At 47.4% G+C, this 21,734-nt stretch overlaps 1 pseudogene; it reads left to right on the forward strand.

Annotated features, from left to right (window-relative positions):
- The first annotated feature begins 1,771 nt into the window (after positions 1-1,771).
- LOC147087258 (uncharacterized) lies at positions 1,772-7,959 on the forward strand (annotated as a pseudogene).
- Positions 7,960-21,734: the final 13,775 nt, after the last annotated feature.

The raw sequence follows: 21,734 nt of genomic DNA on the forward strand, positions 1-21,734 counted from the left end.
AACACGTTTCCTTTATACACGTTGACATCCGCTGGTTTGTGAACTGTTCCCAGGCATAATCCACCCACGAGGACCCATCCCAGGTCAACCCGCTGCGCATAAGGAGCATTGTGGGGCCCGTTGATTTGCTCACGCACGTTGTGCACACTTAAGATGTCTTTTCCCAATAGCAGGAGGATTGGAGCGTCCGGGTCCATAGCTGGAATCTTGTTGGCAACTGGCTGTAGGTGGGGCTGATGATGTGCGACCTCTGGGGAGGAAATTTCCATCCTATCATCTGGCATCATGTCACACTCAATTAAGGTGGGGAGGGGAAGCTGTAGTTTCCCATCCATGGACTCGATCATAAAGTTGCCAACTCTCCTACCCATAGTCTCTGTTGTCCCTGAACAGGTGCTTTAGCGTGTACGGAGCTGCACTGGCCTTGACTTCAAAGAGATTGAAGAATTCTGTCTTCACTAGAGACTTGTTACTTTGCTCATCAAGCACTGCATACATCTTGATTGCCCTCTCCTTTCTCCCTGCAGGATATGCTTTAACCAGGCAGATTTTGTAGCATGAACGTGGGCTGCTTGCATTTGCACAAACCTCTGTACACTAAAAGGTGACTGAAGAAGGTGCCCTTTTGCTTTGCTCCCCGCTATCCTCTTTGTCAACCGCAGCACTCTCGGTGGTCGAAGGAGGAGGACCTGGATGCAGAGCTGCGATGTGATTTTCACTTTTGCACTCGAAGCACTTGATTGTCGCCTTGCAGTCTTTTGCCATGTGCAGAGTCGACCCACAACACCTGAAGCAGATGCGATTCTCTTTCAGGTATGATTTGCGCTCATCAATAGTCTTGCCTCTAAATCTTCAACACTTTTTGAGTGGGCGAGGCTTCTTGTGTATTGGACACTGACAATCTGGGTCAACCACTTTATTCCCAGCAGAACTGGTTTGGTTGACTGAGGGTTCGGCTGGAACATTTGTTTTGTGCACGCTCACAGAGGCTTTGTTGCTGTACTTTGTGGGTTTCTCTGTTCTCGAACGGGCATGACAGCTGGAGGTGGAGAAAGTTAAACTTGGATCATTCCTCACCTTTGCCTGTTTTTGGACGAAACTGGAGAAGAGAGAGAAGGGAGGAAGTGCCACTCCGTAGTTCTCCTTTTACTTGGATCCCTTAGCTAGCCATTTATCTTGAAGGTTGTAGGGGAGCTTTTCCACTCTTCGGTTTATGCCACGAACTGTATCCAAATACGTGAGGCCTGTCAGGTAACCTTCTCCATTAGCACACTCCAGTTCGAGGAGAATGTCACCCAGTTCGCAAAGCTCGACATTATCTTTGTTGGTTAGCTTCGGAATCTCCTCAATCTTCTTAAGCAGTGCGTGTTCAATGACTTCTGGTGTCCCATAACAGTCTTCGAGATGATGCCAAACCATGTTGAGGCCTGCTGTGGGATTGCATACGTGCACTGAGCGAATTCTCTTCGCCTGTTCTGACGACTCAGCTCCGAGCCACTTTTTCATCAAATCTAGTTCTTCTCTGGCTGACAGATTCAAGTCCTTGGTGTTTCTCTCTCCACGGATGCTACTTTGGCCTGCTGAGTTTTTCCAGCGTTTTCTGTTGTTACTCTGTATTACTAGTCTAGTAACTTAACCACTATGATACCATTGCTGAACGCATGGTCAGTTTGCCGTGATTAGAGAGGGGTCAAAGTGAAGCGGCAACTTTGAATTTGCCAGATATTGCGTCAAATCAGCGTTTACAATCATTGACAGTACGATCTGCATGATGTACCTATCTGGAGCGAGTGCAGGCAGTGGCAGCACTACCGACCTTCCCAAAATGTTGGCGGCCGCCATTTTTTCAACACAAACTGGCCTTAACGGCCAGCGCTAGACCTCCGGATTTTGCTGCTACATTGTTCAATATTTTTCACAGTTGGTGGGGGGAGGAATTCTAGTGAGGGAATTTCATCAGACAGGTTCTGGTGTGAGAATGCCGCCACAGCTGGGGGCAGGGGGTGGCCGAGATTTAATATATAGTTGCAGAGGGTGGGGAGACTGATTTGGCCTCATCAGTGTGAAAGGATTTTTGTCTGTGTGGAGAGTTGTGATTTTTCTCTCAGCACTGAGACTATCAGCTGTGGGGAAGGTGCTGTGAACGTTGATACACCGTTGGTCTCTGTGGGGTGAATTGCAGCTGTTTCCTCTGTGGTGGTGTTTGGTGTGTTTCAGTCAGATTGAGGAATGTTTACTTTCTCGCTTCCTGATGGTGGTGAATCATGTTCAGGTAGTTCCGTAGCTGCTGCCAGCCCTACAAGAAACACACCCAGTAATCCAATCTTCATTTGTGAACATTTCTATGTGTTGACAGGCTCGTTGAACACAAGAGACTTCACAGCAAAGATTAATTCTGTCTTCACTCGCTGTCTACTTAACAGTAGGACTCACTGATTAGCAACCAGGAATGGGAAGCTTGGATAATTTATAGAAAATAAATTCCAATAAGCCAGAGACACCCCCACCCCATGGGCCCCGCCAGAGACGCCCCCCACTATATGGGCCCCGCCCACCCTGAACCTACAAATTGCTGCATCAGCCAAGCCCAAGAGCAAGTCCAGGAGATGATCTGCTGCCTCACTCACACCACTCTGCACCAGGCGGCAAAAGATTAGGACACTGGGGCTAAAGTGTATCCAAAAGCTGAGGAGCTTCCACTTCAGGTAACGATACACAGGCTGCAACCTCTCACACTGCAAATACATATCGTCCATGGACTCCTCAGAGCCTTATAAACCACAGCCGGTGTTGTGCCTACCTGCGCAGTGGCAATGGCATGTTCTGACCGCACTGCTGAAAATGATTTTAGGTTAATAGGGCATATTGAGCTCACCCAGAGCTTTACTCAGGCCAATTAGTCGGGACTGGTCTGTTGATGTCATCGATGATGCGTTTTCAGCCATGATCGTTAAAGGGGCCATAGCCACATTGGATTTGAATGCCAATGTAACATAATACTGTCAGCGCACGACAGAATTGGAGTGCTGCTAACACTGAGAAAGACGGCACAGAGGTAGAGGGCTGCACCCAGATTGTCCGATGGCTCCTTCCATATGCTTATGAAGGGAGTCAAACCATTCAGGGTGGTCCTCTTCTCTTCCAAAGGTAAGAAGGGACCTCTCCAGGAAAACAAGACATCCTGGTTGGAGATTACAGAGGGGGTCACCAGCAGCGATTTTGTCAGCAAGACCTGGATGCAATACCACAAACATTTCAATGATCTCATTAGATCAGAAAACGTGTGTACAAAGCTGCACTCACCTTTATCTTGCTGTGCCTCTCATCACATCCCCATCACTCTGCCTTCCCAACCATACCCCTGCACATTCTTAATTACAACAACATACCTAGCACGTCCAACCGTCCCTCTCTTTCTATTTACATTATCACATCCCCATCTCACTAGCCTCCCCTCACACTCACCCTCACCCGAGTGCAATCATACCAAATAACAAAACACAAGGAGGCCACTTGTCTTTGAAAACCCACCCCATCATAGTCTCCCTCTAAATATCTACCCCATCCATCCCTTACACCCATTCCGTCACTCACTCAAACTTCTCTTCCTTTCCCTCCTTGCAGGAAAAGAGAGCCCACAAAAAGAGGGAGAAGGGGTGAACCGGCGGTGGCACTCCCTCATTTGCAAACCTTACAACAGCAGGCTGCTTTATAAATATCTGGAGTTGCCGAGCAGCTGGAGGTGGGAGACGGAGAGGTTGGGACATCTCAGCAACCTGGTGTCAGCATTACATATCATAAAGCTACGTGGCATACATCCGTGACTCATATGGACACTGATCTCGCTGAATGGTCATCGTGTGTATAATGGTATCTGTACCCATTCTTCATATGATATATCTAACTCATATCTTCACTCTCCCACAGGTCCATCAAGAGCTCCCCCCTCCACTGTCCAGGAGGAAGATGAAGATGACTCCTCAGAGGAGCCACCAGCCTCTGAGTGTGCACAATCACCAGACATAAACACACCCAGCACAAGGGCAGACAAACACACCTCCGTGGGTCCCACACGAGATAGAGTAGTGTTGTCACCTGGTGTTTCACAACTCACACGTGTGCCAGAGCAGATATTGGAGAGAGGGAGAGCAGTGGAGACTCCTTGCCAGAGGGTGCAGGATGCTCCCAGCTCTGCTCAGCTGCATGCAGATGCTGAGTCAGGGGGGCCATCCAGAAAGAGGGCAACCCTGGAGGTGCAGCAAAATGTGTTGGGGGGCTCTGACAGGTTTTGCGAGCGCAATGTCTGCAAATGTTCAGAGAATGGAAGAGTCCATCTCCAACATGACCATCACCGGGTCACAGCCGATGGTGACTGTAGGTTCCTCCATGGATAGGAAGGGGAGCGACATCAAGCAGCTAATGCGCCGCTCAGTGGAGCACATGATCTTTATTGAGGATAGATGGTTATGTATAGAGAATAGATGGCAGAGGCCCATAGACCTCCTCCCTAGGAGGGATGTCAACATAGACATGGGTCAACATGGCCTCACTGCGGTTCAGCAAGGTGCTCTCCGCCTCCATGGCAGCAGGGAAGTGAGCAGACTGCCTCTACCTCTGCTGAATCCACAGGGCTAGCACCTGGTAGATACATGCAGAAGAGAAAGATGACTGACAAGTGTAAGATCTTTATGATCTCCCAGAGTTCTTGGACAAGACACCAATAGGCAGCAGCCAGTATGTTTGAGCAACAGATCACGATTTATTATGCTTACAGTCTAATATACTTAACAGCAGGCAATAGTTTAACGAATTGCTCGGGAACCTCTCAGACACAGGCGATGTCGTATTCAGTCTGTTCCTTTGTTCCTGCAGTAGGTCTGTGTAAAGCTGTTTTTCGAGTTTTCAGGTTTTAACCCATTTCTTATCAAAAGTTCGTTTGGGCATTGGCCCTATACGGTCTTTAACAAAATCATCTAATTTAATTGGTTCTAATGGTCAAAACACCATTGTCACTCATGCTAAGTTTAGTATCTTGGCTTCACCTTTCCAGTATTTTTCCTACAACTTTACCCTATTCATCGCTATCTTGTTTATAATTCTGCACCCCATTGGAATTTACCTTATCTCTCCCATTTCCAGCTTCCGTGGTGCAGGCAGCACAAGGCTTCATAAGCTGCATAAGCTGCGATACTCTCCGTTATCATGGCTAGTCTTGACTAGTCCTGGCTGTCTTTGCAGTTATATTTTGAGCAAGCCGTAGCAATTTATGCACAAGTCATTAAAGGTCACAGTGAATATAGATATTTGGTTAATGTGAAGTTCACTATTCTACATTCACACTTATACAAGTTATTACTAAAAACATCCAAGTATCAGTCTTTCGTACACAAGTATAATTCACAACTGTGGCCGCTTGGGTGTTTTATCGAATGTTAATGTAAAGTTCCCGTTAATGTGCTGTCAAACATCAAAATTCATATTTTCAACACTTGGACGGATCTGTGTGCACCTTTGCAAGGGGATTAATTAGTTGCAGTGAATGGTGAGACATAACGGTACCTCCAGCAATGGAGGAATGTGAGTGTGAAAGGAATGGCTTGCTAATAGCAGGGATGCTTTCCGGTGTTGCTGTGGGGCGGTGCCAACCTGGAGCATCATGTGGCAGCTGTAAGGGCATACAGCATCAAGTGAAGTAAATCTGGCCATGTTGAGGCCAGCCCTATCCTGCCAGACAGCAATGTGCACGGGTGTTGATTTGCACTGTCCTCTGCAGCATCAATGTTTGCGGAGTAAGTTGGTGGTATTGTTGTTGGTACTACTAGTGTGCCTGGGGCTGCTGGTGTTGGGGGCCATCGTGGTCAGATTCTGAGGAGCAAGTTGAGACAGTTTACATGGTATCCATGCTGATGGAATGGACGGCAGGTGAAGTAGAGATGACAGAAGCAATCTGTCAATGGTGAGAGAGGTACTTCCACTGGGGTGACACTGGATGGAGACTTTGCTGGAAAGACTGCAGCCTGCAGAATCTGTGCTGGGAATGCAGTGAGAAACAGCTTCTGCTGAGGAAAGTGATCATCTCTCAGGTGGGATTTCCGACTGTACATTTGATGCTGTCAAGTTATCAGCTGGAGCATTGGCCACTGAACTCCCGCCTCTGGTTGACAGACATGGTTCCCGAGCACCGTGTTTCCCGTGGCCATCCAGTTAAAATTAAAAGCTAAGATTAAATCCACTCTTAAAGGTTTGACAGCTGCCTACTAATAATTCAAATTGGGTCGGCCGCCTCTGCCAGTCAGGTCAGGTCTGCGCTGATAGACGAGCCTACGGGAAAGGTGTATGGGAGCGGACTGAGAGTGGGTTCCCGCACCGCTCCCAAAAATAACAACTTTCCCACCCGACCCACCTCCAATCGATCCCGCTAATACCACAAGAAATTCCGGTCGTGGCCTTGCAGTCCGGAAAGGCGCTTACAAACTGTTGCACATGACTGCTCTGTGCAACATTCTCCACCCCAGATCCCCAGTGGTGCAGGGAAGGACTCCCATGGAGAGAGCCCTCCATTGGGGACCACAGCCTCCGCCGGATAGCAAAATAACATGCCAGTTCGATTACAATTGGGCAATAAACTAAATTAATAAATAAATCGTACAGGAGCCTGAGTACCCGGGTCCTCAGCACTGCTGTGGAGCACTCTGGCCACCACGTTTCCGTTACTAACTCGCACCTCAGGCCCCTCTCTTTTCTAACTCGCGTTCAGGGCTGTCATTCTGAGTGAAACTTACGAGGCCTCATACTTTTGTGTGTCCTGACTGAGAGGCTGTTACTGTCTTTAATAAGCAGGCAACAGGAATTCTTTAAAGGTAGAAAGAGGTGAAAAACTCCACTAGGATGCCTCAACAACATGGGACAGAGAAAGCCACTTCACCAGCCCCCCTACCACAGGTCTCAATATCCATCCCCTCCAGCGCTGGTGCACTGTGTCTGCAGTATGTGAGGTTTACAAGGTGACCAAAGTCAGTCCGTGTGGAGTCAAAGGCCAGGTCACAGAATGAATGGAAAGATGGCTGCAAACTTCCCTTAACTACAACCCTCTGATTTCTGTTTCCTAACCGTCTTTCCAACCATTCTGCTGCCTGGCCCTTCACTCCACATGACCTGACCGTGGTCATCTTGTAGATTGGACATACTGTTATGGAAAACAAACTGGTTACAAAACAGAAAACAGGGAGTAGCTACTCAGTCTGGCAAAAGGTGGGAAGTGGTGTTCCACAAGGATCGGTGCTGGGACCACTGCTGTTCACAATTAACATAAACGATTTGGACTCGGGAATCGGAAGCACAATTTCCATATTTGTCGATGACACCAGTTTTGACAGTAGAGTTAATACTGAGGAATACTGTGACAAAATGCAAGAAGACACCAATAAGCTTGTAGAATGGGAGTGTAATTGGTGAATGAATTTCAGTACAGGTAAGTGTGAGGTGGCACATTTTGGTAAGACGAATAAGGAAGCCACATAGTCCTGGGATAATAAGAGTGTAAATGGGGTAGAGGTGCAAAGGGATCTAGGGATACAGGTACACAAATCACAAAAAGTAGTAATGGAGGTTAATAGGGCCATTATAAACAAACAAAGCACTGAATTTGATGAAACATAGAAACATAGAAACATAGAAGATAGGAGCAGGAGTCGGCCATTCGGTCCTACGAGCCTGCTCCGCCATTCATTGAGATCATGGCTGATCATCCAAATTCAGTACCCTGTCCCTGCCTTCTCCCCATATACCTTGATGCTTTTAGACTCAAGAAATATATCCAACTCTTTCTTGAATATATTTAATGAAGTGGCCTCCACCGCCCTCTGTGGCAGAGAATTCCACAGGTTCACCACTCGCTGGGTGAAGAAGTTCCTCCTCATTTCATTCCTAAATGGTTTACCCCTTATCCTTAGACTATGACCCCTGGTTCTGTACTCCCCGGCCATCAGAAACATCCTTCCTGCATCTAGTCTGTCCAGGCCTGATAGACTTTTATAGGTTTCGATGAGATCCCCTCTCAATCTTCTAAACTCCAGTGAGTATAAGCCCAATCGACACAATCTCTCCTCATACGTCATTCCTGCCTTCCCAGGTAACAGCCTGGTGAATCTTCACTGCACTCCCTCCATGGCAAGATCGTCCTTCCTCTGGTAAGGTGACCAAAACTGCACACAATACTCAAGGTGCGGTCTCACCAAGGCCCTGTACAACTGCAGCAAGACATCGTTGTTCCTGTGCTCGAACCCTCTCGCTACGAAGGCCAGCAAACCATTTGCCTTCTTAACCACCTGCTGCACCTGCATGCTTACCTTCAGCGACTGGTGCACAATAACACCCAGGTCTCTTTGCACATCCCCTTCTCCCAATCCATTGCCATTCAAATAATAATCTGCCTTCCTGTTTTTGCCACCAAAGTGGATAACCTCACATTTATCCACATTATATTGCATTTGCCATGTTTCTGCCCAATCACCCAACCTGTCCAAATGGTACTGGAAGGTCATCGGCCTGAAACGTTAACTCTGTTTCTCTCTCCACAGATGCTGCCTGACCTGCTGAGTATTTCCAGCACTTTCTCTTCTTCTTTCAGATTTCCAGCATCCGTTGTGTTTTGCTGTTGTGTTTCCCTCTTGATCTGAACTGTGGGACAGTTCGTGGAGTAAGGAATCATTCAACACTGGACATACACTGGCAGGTAAAGCTCCAGACGTTGTATTTTGCTGTTGTGTTTCCATCTTGATCTGAACATTAAGACAGTTCGTGGAGCCATAGAGTCATATAGTTATACAGCACGGATAGAGGCCCTTCGGCCCATCGTGTCCGTGCCGGCCATCAAGCCCTGTCTAATCTAATCCCATATTCCAGCATTTGGTCCGTAGCCTTGTATGCTATGGCATTTCAAGTGCTCATCCAAATGCTTCTTAAATGTTGTGAGGGTTCCTGCCTCCACAACCCTTTCAGGCAGTGAGTTCCAGACTCCAACCACCCTCTGGGTGAAAAAGTTCTTTCTCAAATCCCCTCTAAACCTCCCGCCCTTTACCTTGAATCTATGCCCCTTAGTTATTGACCCCTCTACTAAGGGAAAAAGCTCCTCAGCATCCATCCTATCTATGCCCCTCATAATTTTGTGCACCTCAATCATGCCCCCCCTGAGCCTCCTCTGCTCCAAGGAAAACAAACCCAATCTGCCCAGTCTCTCTTCATAGCTGAAGTGCTCCAGCCCTGGTAACATCCTGGTGAACCTCCTCTGCACCCTCTCTAACGCGATCACATCCTTCCTGTAGTGTGGCGAACAGAACTGCACACAATATTCCAGCTGTGGCCTAACCAGTGTTTTATACAGCTCCATCATAACCTCCTTGCTCTTATATTCAATGCCTCGGCTAATGAAGGCAGGAATCATTCAACCCTGGACGTATACTGGCAGGTAAAGCTCCAGACGTGTAAGAATAAAAATATATGTTTTTTATGTGTGATGGACTTGAGGCTATTAATATAAGATGTATGTAATAAAGATGAATTTGATGTGCATGGATCTCCCTGCTCAAGGCAATGGCGCGAAAATTAACAAAGGAAACTTGCATAACAGGATAACCCCACAGAGACAAACCATCGAAACTCAAGAGCCGTTAAAAGGTGTTAACAAACAATTAACTTAAGCAAGAAACGGCACCAACCAATGCAGGCAGATACATGTTTAAAGGAAATCCAATCACGAACTGCCATGAAACTAAGGCACAATCCTGGGATCTTAGCAATTTAGACGAGAGAACTTAAAATCTAAAAAACAAGGAACCCAAATGCTCTCTCTCTATCTCTCTCTCTCTCTCTGGATGAGCAAGAAGCCCTCCCTCTACAGACCAGACAAATAAGCAAGGAAAAAGGCCGCGTGTATTGCTTGACTCAGGGAAGTACAAATCTGTGTAAATCTAACCCATTACCTTACGTGTTGTAATCGAGTAGAGTCCATAAGTACCAGTAGGCTATTGTTTTGACGTGCATGAGAGTGTGTGATTAATAAACTTATTCCAAATTGTTTCAAAATAATTGGTCTTGCTGTCAATTTAATGCCAGTCGAAATAAAAAGCTTACAGACTGCTCCTTAGTGAGGATTTCTCTGGTTCCTCGTCATATATTTGTCAGGATAACATACCCCAGCTTTCTTACAGCCCACTCCTCGAGGCCCCACTCTCTGAGCCTACAACCTTCAGCAGGGTCAGTGGTGGAGTTCCACAGTGGCAGTAATCCCAGGTTAACTGTGGGAATCGCACCCCCGTGGATGTTCTGTGTCGTGTATGTTTAATAATAATCCTAGTGTCTAACATGCACACATCAATAAAACAGGGAATTCCTGGAAATATGCTGCAGGTCACATTTTATCGGGAGAACAAACAGCTCAGACCCGTGTCATGCTCCTCCTGTGCCATGTGGGAAATCAGGGACACTGTCCCTGACAACTATGTGTGCAGGAAGTGTGTCCAGCTGCAGCTCCTAGCGGACCGCATGGCGGCGCTGGAGCTGCGAATGGACTCACTCTGGAGCATACGCGATGCTGAGGATCTTGTGGATAGCACATTCAGTGAGTTGGTCACACCGCAGGTAAAGGCTAGCTCAGACAGTAAATGGGTGACCAAAAGGCAGGGTAAAGGCAGGAAGGTAGTGCAGGAGTCACCTGCGGTCATCTCCCTCCAAAACAGGTTTACCGTTTTGGGTACTGTTGCGGGAGATGACTTATCAGGGGAAGGCACCAGCAGCCAGGTTCAGGGCACCATGACTGGCTCTGCTGCACAGAAGGGCGGGAAAAAGAGGGATAGGGCTATAGTGATAGGGGATTCAATTGTAAGGGGGATAGACAGGAGTTTCTGTGGCCGAGACCGAGACTCCAAGATGGTATGTTGCCTCCCTGGTGCAAGGGTCAAGGATGTCTCGGAGCGGGTGCAGAGCATTCTGAAGGGGGAGGGGGATCAGCCAGTTGTCGTGGTACATGTAGGTACCAACGATGTAGGTAAAAAGAGGGAGGAGGTCCTACAAGCTGAATTTAGGGAGTTAGGAGCTAAATTGAAAAGTAGGACCTCAAAGGTAGTGATCTCTGGATTGCTACCAGTGCCACGAGCTAATAAGTTTAGAGAGAGTAAGATAGATAAGCTAAATACGTGGCTTGAGCAGTGGTGCAAGGGAGAGGGATTTAAATTCTTGAGGCATTGGAACCAGTTCTTGGGGAGGAGGGACCTGTACCAAGGGGACGGTCTACACCTGAACTGTGAGGGAGCCGATGTCCTCGGGGTAATATTTTCTAGGGCGGTTCGGGAGGATTTAAACTAATTTGGCAGGGGGATGGGAACCTAGGTAGTGGAAAAGAGGGAAGTCATATGAAGTCAGAAATAGATGGTAGAAAGGTGAGAAGCAATAAGCAAAGGAGAGAAACACAAAGGGCCAAAGTAATTCATAATGAGAGTGTGAAAAAAGCAAGCCTGAAGGCTTTGTATCTTAATGCTAGAAGCATTAGGAACAAGGTGGATGAATTAGATGTGGAAATAGAGGTAAACAAGTATGATTTGATTGGGATTACAGAAACGTGGCTGCAGGGTGGGCAAGGCTGGGAACTTAACATCCAGGGATATACAATATTTAGGAAGGATCGGCAAAAAGGTAGGGGAGGTGGGGTAGCATTGCTGGTAAAGGAGGGGATTAATGCAATGGAAAGGAAGGATATTAACTCGGATGAAACGGAATCTGTATGGGTAGAAATGAGAAATAGCAAGGGGAGGAAAACGTTAGTGGGTGTGATATATAGGCCTCCAAATAGTAATATGGAGGTGAGGGAAGGCATAAAAAGGGAAATTAGAGAAGCGTGCGATAAGAGCACAGCTGTCATCATGGGTGACTTTAATTTACACATTGATTGGACTACCCAAATTAGTAAAAATTCTGAGGAGGAGGAATTCCTGGAATGTTTTCGGGACGGTTATCTGGACCAATATGTCGAGGAGCCGACTCGAGATCAGGCCATTTTAGACTGGGTATTGTGCAATGAGAAGGGACTTATCAGCAATCTTCTTGTACGAGGCCCCTTGGGTCAGAGCGATCATAATATGATCGAGCTCTCAGTCGAGATGGAGAGTGAGGAAATTGAATCAGAGACTAAGGTCCAGAACTTAAATAAAGGGAATTACGAGGGTCTGAGATGGGAATTGGGTAAGATTGATTGGGTGGTGTTTCTGGGGGGATTGACAGTAGAGAGACAATGACAAGCATTCAAAGATAGAATGGAAGAATTCCAGAACATGTTTATACCGGTTTGGCATAAAAATAAACCTAAAAAGGTGACTCAACCGTGGATAACGAGGGAAATTAGGGACAGCATAAAATCAAAAAAAAGGGCATATCAACTGGCAAAAAAAAGCACCAGACCGGAAGATTGGGGGCAGTACAGGATACAACAAAAGAGGACAAAGGGATTAATCAGGAAGGGGAAAATAGAATACGAAAGTAAACTTGCAGCAAACATAAAGACAGACTGCAAAAGCTTTTATCGGTATATCAGGAGGAAAAGACTGGTAAAATCCCAAGTCGGTCCCTTGCAGTCCGATTCGGGAGAATATATAATGGAGAATAAGGAAATGGCAGACCAATTAAACTCATACTTTGGTTCTGTATTCACAAAGGAGGACACAAATAACCTCCCAGGAATATCGGCAAACATGGGGACTAATGAGAGGGAGGAGCTGACAGAAATTAGTACCTCTAGGGATATGGTGTTGGGTAAGTTGAGGGGACTGAAGGCCGACAAATCCCCGGGGCCTGATAAACTACATCCTAGGGTACTTAAGGAGGTGGCCCTGGAGATAGCAGATGCTCTAAGGATCATCTTCCGGAACTCCATTGATTCGGGAACAGTACCCGTGGATTGGAGGGTAGCTAATGTTACCCCAATATTTAAAAAGGGGGGTAGAGAGAAAGCAGGGAATTATAGACCAGTAAGCCTTACATCGGTTGTGGGCAAAATGCTAGAGTCCATTATTAAGGATAAAATAGCGGAGCACTTGACAAATGGGGAAAGGATCGGACAGAGTCAACATGGATTTACAAAGGGTAAATCGTGTTTGACTAATCTGCTGGAATTTTTTGAGGAAGTAACTGGTAAAATAGATGGGGGAGAGCCAGTGGATGTGGTGTACCTTGACTTCCAGAAAGCCTTCGATAAGGTTCCACACAAAAGATTATCATGCAAAATTAAGGCTCATGGAATTGGGGGCAAAGTATTAACGTGGATAGAGAACTGGCTGGCGGATAGAAAACAGAAAGTTGGAATAAACGGCTCGTTTTCGGAGTGGCAGGCAGTGACCAGCGGGGTGCCGCAAGGATCTGTCCTGGGACCCCAGCTGTTCACAATATATATAAATGATCTGGATCAGGGAATTGGATGCAATATTTCCAAATTCGCTGACGACACTAAACTCGGAGGAGGGGTGGGCTCTGATGAGGATGTCAGGAGGCTACAGTGCGATTTGGACAGGTTGGGGGAATGGGCGGATACGTGGCAGATGCACTATAATGTGGATAAATGCGAGGTTATCCACTTTGGGGGTAAAAACAGGAGGGTAGATTATTATCTAAATGGCAATAGATTGGGAGATGGGGAAGTGCAGAGGGACCTGGGTGTTCTTGTGCACCAGTCACTGAAGGAGAGCATGCAGGTGCAACAGGCGATTAAGAAGGCAAATGGTATGTTGGCCTTCATATCAAGGGGGTTCGAGTATAGGAATAGGGATACCTTACTACAGCTGTACAAGGTGCTGGTGAGACCGCATCTGGAGTATTGTGTACAGTTTTGGTCGCCCCATCTGCGGAAGGATGTTCTTGCCATGGAAAGAGTGCAACGGCGATTCACCAGGCTGATACCTGGAATGGAGGGAATGACCTACGAAGAGAGATTAAATAGTTTGGGCTTGTACTCACTGGAGTTTAGAAGATTGAGAGGGGATCTCATCGAAACATATAAAATTATGGCAGGCCTGGACAGGCTGAATTCAGAGAGAATGTTTCCAATGGCCGGGGAGCACAGAACCAGGGGCCACAGTCTAAAAATAGCGGGCAAATCATTTAAAACAGAGATGAGGAAGAATTTCTTCACTCAAAGAGTGGTGAGCCTGTGGAATTCCCTGCCACAGAGGGCTGTGAAGGCTAACTCAATAAATATTTTCAAGAGAGAATTGGATATATTTCTGAAGGCTAAGGGGATTAAGGGTTACGGAGAAAAGGCGGGGACGCGGTACTGAACTGGTAAGATCAGCTATGATCTCAGACGAAGATCAGCCATGATCTCATTGAATGGCGTAGCAGGCTCGAAGGACCGAATGGCCTACTCCTGTTCCTATCTCTATGTATCTATCATATAATTGTACCAGCAGCTAACAGGCTCCTGTGAATTCTTCCAACTGCTAGCTTAATGCAGTCTTTAACCAAATTACTTTAAACGGCTTATTTTAAATACATTAATGCCTGCCTTAAAATGGTAGACCCAGGACTGTCACACTAACTCGGTGAATCTTCATGGAATAATTACCAGTCATTTTTAGACTGGAAACTTAAACCTGCCGTTTCACATTCAGTCAGGAGCAGATCGCAGTTTTGCACCAATCTCTGATTTGACAGCACGTTCCCAGCATTCACCGTTGTTCTTCCTGACTCTAAACACAGCTGTAAAGGAGCCTTCTGTTCTGTGCCTAGAAGCTCTGAACTCTGGAAGAGAGCGGCTGGGACATATTTCTTACACAGCTCAAGATTAACCCGCACGGGGACTTTGCTGTCAGTGAAGAGAGATGAGAAAGACCAAAGTGCTGTTTGCCCCTCTCAGTTTGTCCCCCTGAAGGATTGTGTCCAGGCTGATCTCCTGTTCCCGATGGACGATTCTCCCCCCAGATTGTCCTTTCTGAGCTCCAGCCAGGTGATGCTAAACACCCAGGTGGGAAAGATGAAAATCTACAACAATGTGTTTAAAACAAAGCTGATTTATTTGACGAATATCCAGAATATTAAACTCCAGCCCAGTTACAAAAGTTGCAAACATGAGCAGAAACAAACCCCGACTGTCAGAGTGAACATATTTTAGTCCTGGGTGTGATTAACAGCAGTAGAATCATAGAATCATAGAATGGTTACAGCATGAAAGAAGGCCATTTGGTCTGTCGAGACCATGCCGGTTCTCTGCAAGAGCATTTCAGCAAGTCCCACTCCCCCTGTCCTTTCACCGTAGCCCTGCAATTGTTTGTCCTTCAGGTACTTATCCAATTCTCTTTTGAAAACCACGATTGAGTCTGCCTCCAACACCCGTTCAGGCATTGCATTCCAGATCCTAACCACTCGCTGAGTAAAAAAGTTTCTCCTCATGTCGCCTTTGGTTGTTCTGCCAATCACCTTAAATCTGTGTTCTCTGGTTCTTGACCCTTCTGCCAATGGGAACAGTTTCTCTCGATCTACTCTGTCCCAACCCCTCATGATTTTGAACACCTCTATCAAATCTCATCTCAATCTTCTCTACTCCAAGAACAACCTCAGCTTCTCCAGTCTATCCACATAACTGAAGACGCTCATCCCCGGATTCATTCTCATAAATCTGTTCTGCACCCTATCTAAGGCCTTCACATCCTTCCTAAAGTGCGGTGCCCAGAATTGGACACAATACTCCAATTGAGGCCGAAGCAGTGTTTTAAAAAAGTTCATCATAACTTCCTTGCTTTTGTACTCTATGCCTCTATTTATGAAGTCCAGGATCCTGTATGCCTTTTTAACCTCTTTCTCAACCTGCCCTGCCACCTTCAATGAATGTGCGCATATACCCCCAGGTCCCTCTGTCCATGCACCCCCTTTGGAATTGTATCCTTTAGTTAATATTTCCTCTCTTCATTCTTTCTACCAAAATGTATCACTTCGCACTTTTCTGCATTAAATTTCATCCGCCACGTGTCTACCCATTCCATCAGCCTCTCTATGTCCTCTTGAAGTCTATCACTATTCTCCTCACTGTTCACTCTACTTCCAAGTTTTGTGTCATCTGCAAATTTCGAAATTATGCCCTGTACACCCACATCGAAGTCATTAATATATATCAAGAAAAGCAGCGGTCCTAGAACCGACCACTGGGGAATACCACAGTATACATTCCTCCAATCCAACACCTGCAGTCACTTGTGAACAGCCTCTCCCCAGTGTGAACTCTCTGGTGTAGAGTGAGGGTGGTTGACCGAGTGAATCCCTTCCCACACACGGAGCAGGTGAACGGTCTCTCCCCATTGTGAACCCGCTGGTGTGTCAGCAGGATGGATGACCGAGTGTCTCCTTTCCCACAGAAGGAGCAGGTGAACGGCCTGTCCCCAGTTTGACTGTTCTTGTGTTGCGACAGGCTATATGATTGGCAGAAGCGCTGTCCACACAGTGAACCCCTGTACGGTTCCTCCCCACTGTGAATGGTGCATTTTGCTTCCATGTTCAAAGGCTGGTGATATTCAGGTCCCGATGAATCGAGTGACTCTGTCAGATCCTGACTTGATATTTAGCTTGAGCTCCCTGTCTGGGAATTATCTCCTTTTAATACCCTGTAAAATGAATTTAAAACAGGAAAAATTGAGCGTGAGAGCGAACTCACAAAAACACAAAGGCAGGTTGTGAGATTGAGCTTAATGAGTCTGGTAATTAGTGGGGACGACACTAGAAAAACATGATCATGAAAGCTGCCGATTGTCATAAAAACCCAATGAGCTCACTGATGTCCTTCAGGCAAGGGAACACTTCACCCGGTCTGGGCCAACACAAGACTCCGGCCTTTATGGGAGCAGAGAGAGAGAGAGGTGGGAAGGGATGAAGGAGAGGGACTTTGTACATCTGCTACTCGACGAGAACTCTTACAAAACCTCCACAAACTGCGATAAGGGCAGCGAGTACATGGGATAACCATCACCTGCACCTTCCCCTCCAAGTCACACACCATCCTGACTTGGAAGTATATCGCCGATCCTTCATTGTCGCTGGGTCAAAATCCTGGAACTCCATCCCTAACAGCGCTGTGGGAGTTTCTTCACCACACGGACTGCAGCGGTTCAAGAAGGTGGTTCACCACCACCTTCTGAAGGGCATCTAGGGATGGACAATAAATACTGGCCTTGCCCACGAGGCCCAAATTCCAAGAATTAATTTTAAAATCTGTACATGTAACATAGATTAAAATCCTCCACAGGAATACTTGTTCCTGAAACAATATTCTTCCAAATTGTATTGACAGTGTCTATTTAGCAACCAAATCTCCCCTGGAATCCACCTCCCTTGACACTTACACATCAGAAATTGTTGGGCCCTACTGACCTCAAATGTACTCGGTGTTAAACCCAGCAGCTGCTCCTCAAGCTCAATCTGATGCAACCGAAAAATCTACACAGGAAGCCAGAGACCGTCTTCTGCATCCAAGGCCCAGCCTGATGCAAAGCAGCTCTTCATTGGTCTGCCTGTGATTCCAGACTCGGTTCTGTGAGCAACGCCTGCAATTAAACTAAAGCAAGTACTGTGGATGTGGGCAATCTGAAATAGAAAGAGAAACTGCTGGAAATACTCAGCAGGTCAGGCAGCATCTGTGGAGAGAAAGAAACAGAGTTAATGCCCTGAATTAGAATACATTGGCGGGTTGGGGATGAAGAGATCGCAAAGTCTCTGTTTGAAGAATGGACTCAGTCGAGAAGATTTTTGTGGACTTTATGGGCTGAGGGTATTTACCCTGTGGTGGGATCGCCCTGCGCAAATGCGTGGGGGCTGGTATATTAAAACTCCAGAGAACACCTGGCAGTTGGCTGTGTCAAAATAACTGTCAGTCATCCAGAATGTATGGGTTCGCCCGACAGTCTTGGAAAAAGGAAGGGGGCCATTGAAGTTGAACTTATTAGAAAGCCACTCTAATATGCAAAAGCACTTCTCACCTCCATCTCAGAAGAGAAGCAGAACAATGAACCCACGAGCCTCAGCCAGCCGAAGAGGAGCCAGTTGTTCCCAACACAAAGACCGAAAGATATGTCCCAGACTTAGGACGATTAATCCAATCACGGAATACTCATGGGTCCGATGATGACCGATCACTGATTAAGCACCGGATTGCTTAGAAACAAAAAGGTCATAAAGATTGGCGGGAGAGATAGGGGTAGCCATACTCCTATATAGATCCTTTTCCACCATTCTCTCGCTCTCTCGCCCCACCAAGATCGACCTAACAAAAGTACCAGAGGAAGAAGCCACTGTGCAAAGCGATTCAGACTGACCCTGTGTGGTGGTAAGCATAGTCTCGAGAGTCCCAAGCCAGTAACCAGATATCCCAGGCGAGCTGGGTGAGGTGTAAGGGGCTCAGGGTTTAACTCAGACGTGAAGCATTTGGGCAATTCTGGGAGGAAGCTTTGTTTGGTTCAGCCAGGCAAAGGGGCTATGTGACTGGGTAATACGTTGGTACGGGTGGAATTAGAGTCCACCATAGCAACACGGGAATTTCTGCTTGTTATAGTCCCCAGTTGTGTACTGTATGTATGTTGTTTGTAACCTGGATTTTATTCACCACAGAGACAGTGATTTCGTTTATTAGTGCATGTTTTAGCCAGTGTGTGTTGGACCAAATAAATCTATGTACGATTTTTCACCAAAGCATTCCTGTCAGTGACTTATTCCATTGACACTCTGAATAATAATACCCGGGTATAGAACTTTCATAAGGTGGGGGCAATTGGAACCGTCCATCTAGCAATTGGGCTAGGATCAAAAACCGCTTACATCTCTTGGCAACCGCGGCAGGACCTGGGTTACAGGAGTGTAGATCAGTCATGGTCAGCGCTTTTGGCGAAAGGTCCCAAATGGAGGAAAGGATTTCTTCATATGTGTTTAAGAAGGTTAACATCACTAAGAAGTGGGTGCTAGGCTTGTTGCGTGCTGAGCGTCCGGTGGACGCAGCGGCAGAATGGACGGAGGGCAAGGAGCAAAGGCGCAGCATTGAAAAGCGATATGGCTCATCTGTCTACAAAAACAAGTGCAACTGCTGGATAAGCAGGTTGCTAAGTTAGAGGCAGAGCTCAGGGAGTCCGAGGCACAGTGAGATGTAAGGGCTGTAGTAGGGAGCAGGTTATGCGCGGAGTTAAGTGATGAGAAGTAGGGAAGTATAAGCCAGGAGGAAACCTTCTGTAACCATAAGGAGTTCCTGTAATGCCAGGTAACTGAGGCAGAGGGGAACGAGATGGTGGTTAGGGGGAAGCATGCTCACTTGTCGAGTGAGCTAAAGTTACTGGGAGAGCAGTTGAAGGATATTCAGGTGGCATACAGAGTCGCCAGCACAGGAGTGTTTGATAAGGGTAATCATGGTCCTTGCCAGGAGCAGATCCGGAATTTGACAGATGCTCTATCTAAGGCATAAGGGATGGTCTGATTGGTAGCTCCGGGAGTGGCCCGTGTAGATGACGAAGATCTGGAGGGCGATAATGAGGACTGTGAGTCACAGGAGAGCGCTCGACCACTGCCCAAATTGCCGGGACCAGGACCCATGTGGCCTGCCCGGCAGCGGAACTACGGTGCGCCCGTAGACGGTCAAGAGCAAGGAGCACTGCAGAGTGACTTTGTGGTCCCATATACAAACCCGCAGCTGCAGGCAATGGTCTCTAACCTGACCAAACTGACCAGCACAGGGGAACCGTCTGTCCATTTTACAGATGTGGAGCAGGTGGGGGGGGATCAATAATTGAGACGAAGCTGAGACAGCCAAATTACTTTTATTTTCCCTGGATAGTAGGTTGCACCAGTCGCTCTCAGCGGGTCGCAAGAGGGGGCAGGGCTTTTTGAGGGATAAAGGATGACATCCTAGAGACAATGGGCCTCAATGTTGGTAGTCTCTTCTGCCGAGTGGAAAGGACCCTGCAGTGAGCTGGGGAGGCAACGCAGGCTTTCATGGAATGGCTTTGGCCCATCTACCTGAGTGCTTGTGTGGGGGTGCCCGACTGGGCGCAGCTGCAGGCGGAGCCTAGGGTTCATTGGCTGAGGACCCTGGTGGCGAACAGCCGGCCCAGGATCAAGACAAAAGCAGAGGGATGGTTCGATTCCAGGGATCCCCAGACCACAGAAGAGCTTGTGATCCGGCAGTTAACTCTCTCTTTTAAGAATGGTAGGGGTGAGGATGACAAACCAAAGGGCAGAGTACACGAGTTAAAGTCTGGTGGTGGCAACGTTAGAAGAGAGTGGAGCCAGGAAGGGGGTAGCTCAGTGAAGAAGCAGGGTTGTTATGGGTGCGGGAGTAAAGGGCACTGGAGGAAAGACTGCCTGTCTCTGACAATAGGAGCGGGAAAGGGGATCCTCCAGCGCCAGTGCATAAAGCCCCAGCTGTGGCAGGCAGCAGCACTGATCCATTCGCGGTATTAGTTGCTGCTCTCCGCGCAGTCTTTCCGGCAGGGCAGTGTAGGTTGGACGCAGCAGCGGGCAGCGTACTCCCATCCACCCTGAACAATCCTGACCCATGACTAGGGGCTTCTCAGCCTGTTTACTCAGTTATGATGCTTGTAAGAGACCGTGCATGAAGATGGGGGTGGAGAAGGTGCAAGGGACCTATCGGCTGGACACTGGAGCTACAAGCATCATTGTTTATGCGGATAACCTGACCACATCACTTCTATCGAGGGGTCCCATATAACTTGGTAGGGTTCACTGGGAACGAACAGGCTGGGTCTGTCTCCATCCCACTTGACATCGATCTGGGCACACTCCATACGGAGTGGAAATGTGTGCTGATGCGGTGGGAGCGGGAGGGAATAGGAATTATGGGGGCAGACTACATACTGGTCCACAAGATTTTCATGGATTTGCGGAATCACTGTCTTTGGGGGGCAGTATGCATGGGAAAGGAGAAGGATGTGGTAATTATACCAGGGAAGCAAGGCAAGGGAACCGTGTATACAATGCAACCCAAGTATAGTCATGACCTTGAACTTTTGGTCACTTCTACCCCGGTGGAGTAAATAGCGGAAGTGCGAGTCAACCTCGCGGCATTCGCTACACACAAGCACGACTGTGGGAGGGTAATAGGGGTGGATGTCAGAGTAGAAGGAGACCGCATGGCCCGAGTACAGAAACAGTACAACCTCCCCAGAGAGGCAGAGGCGGATTTAGAGTCCGCATTGCAATCACTGGTTGAGCAGGGTGTGTTGAGACCAATAGCGACCCATGTGAACTCTCCGTTTTGGCCGGTTAGGAAACTGGACAATTCGTGAAGAGCCACTATGGACTATTGCGTTCTGAACAAGAACATCCCAGCCTGTGCCCCCACCATTGCAGCTGTAGCCGACCTGATCGGAAGTATCCCAGCATCCGCGAAAACATTCACTATGCTGGACATTTCAAACGGATTCTGCTCTGTCCCTCTCAAAATGGAGGACCAGTATAAGTTTGCATTCACTTTCAAGGGTCAGCAGTACACATTGACCTGCCTTCCCTAAGGGTTTCATAACAGTCCTTCTATTTTCCACCAATCTATGGCCAGCTGTTTATAAGGGTTCAGCAGACCGCAGCAGCTTGTGCAGTACGTGGACCACCTGCTTTTGTGCTCCAACGAGGGGGAGGAGCACGGCCCACTGCTGGCTGGACTGCTGAGTCTGGTAAAGGAAGCTGGGTTCAAGGTTAATCCCAAGAAAGCA

The sequence above is a fragment of the Somniosus microcephalus genome, unplaced genomic scaffold (genome assembly GCF_052327205.1).
Source record: "Somniosus microcephalus isolate GS21.2 unplaced genomic scaffold, FLI_Smic_1.0 unresolved_chr6, whole genome shotgun sequence".
NCBI lineage: Eukaryota > Metazoa > Chordata > Chondrichthyes > Squaliformes > Somniosidae > Somniosus > Somniosus microcephalus.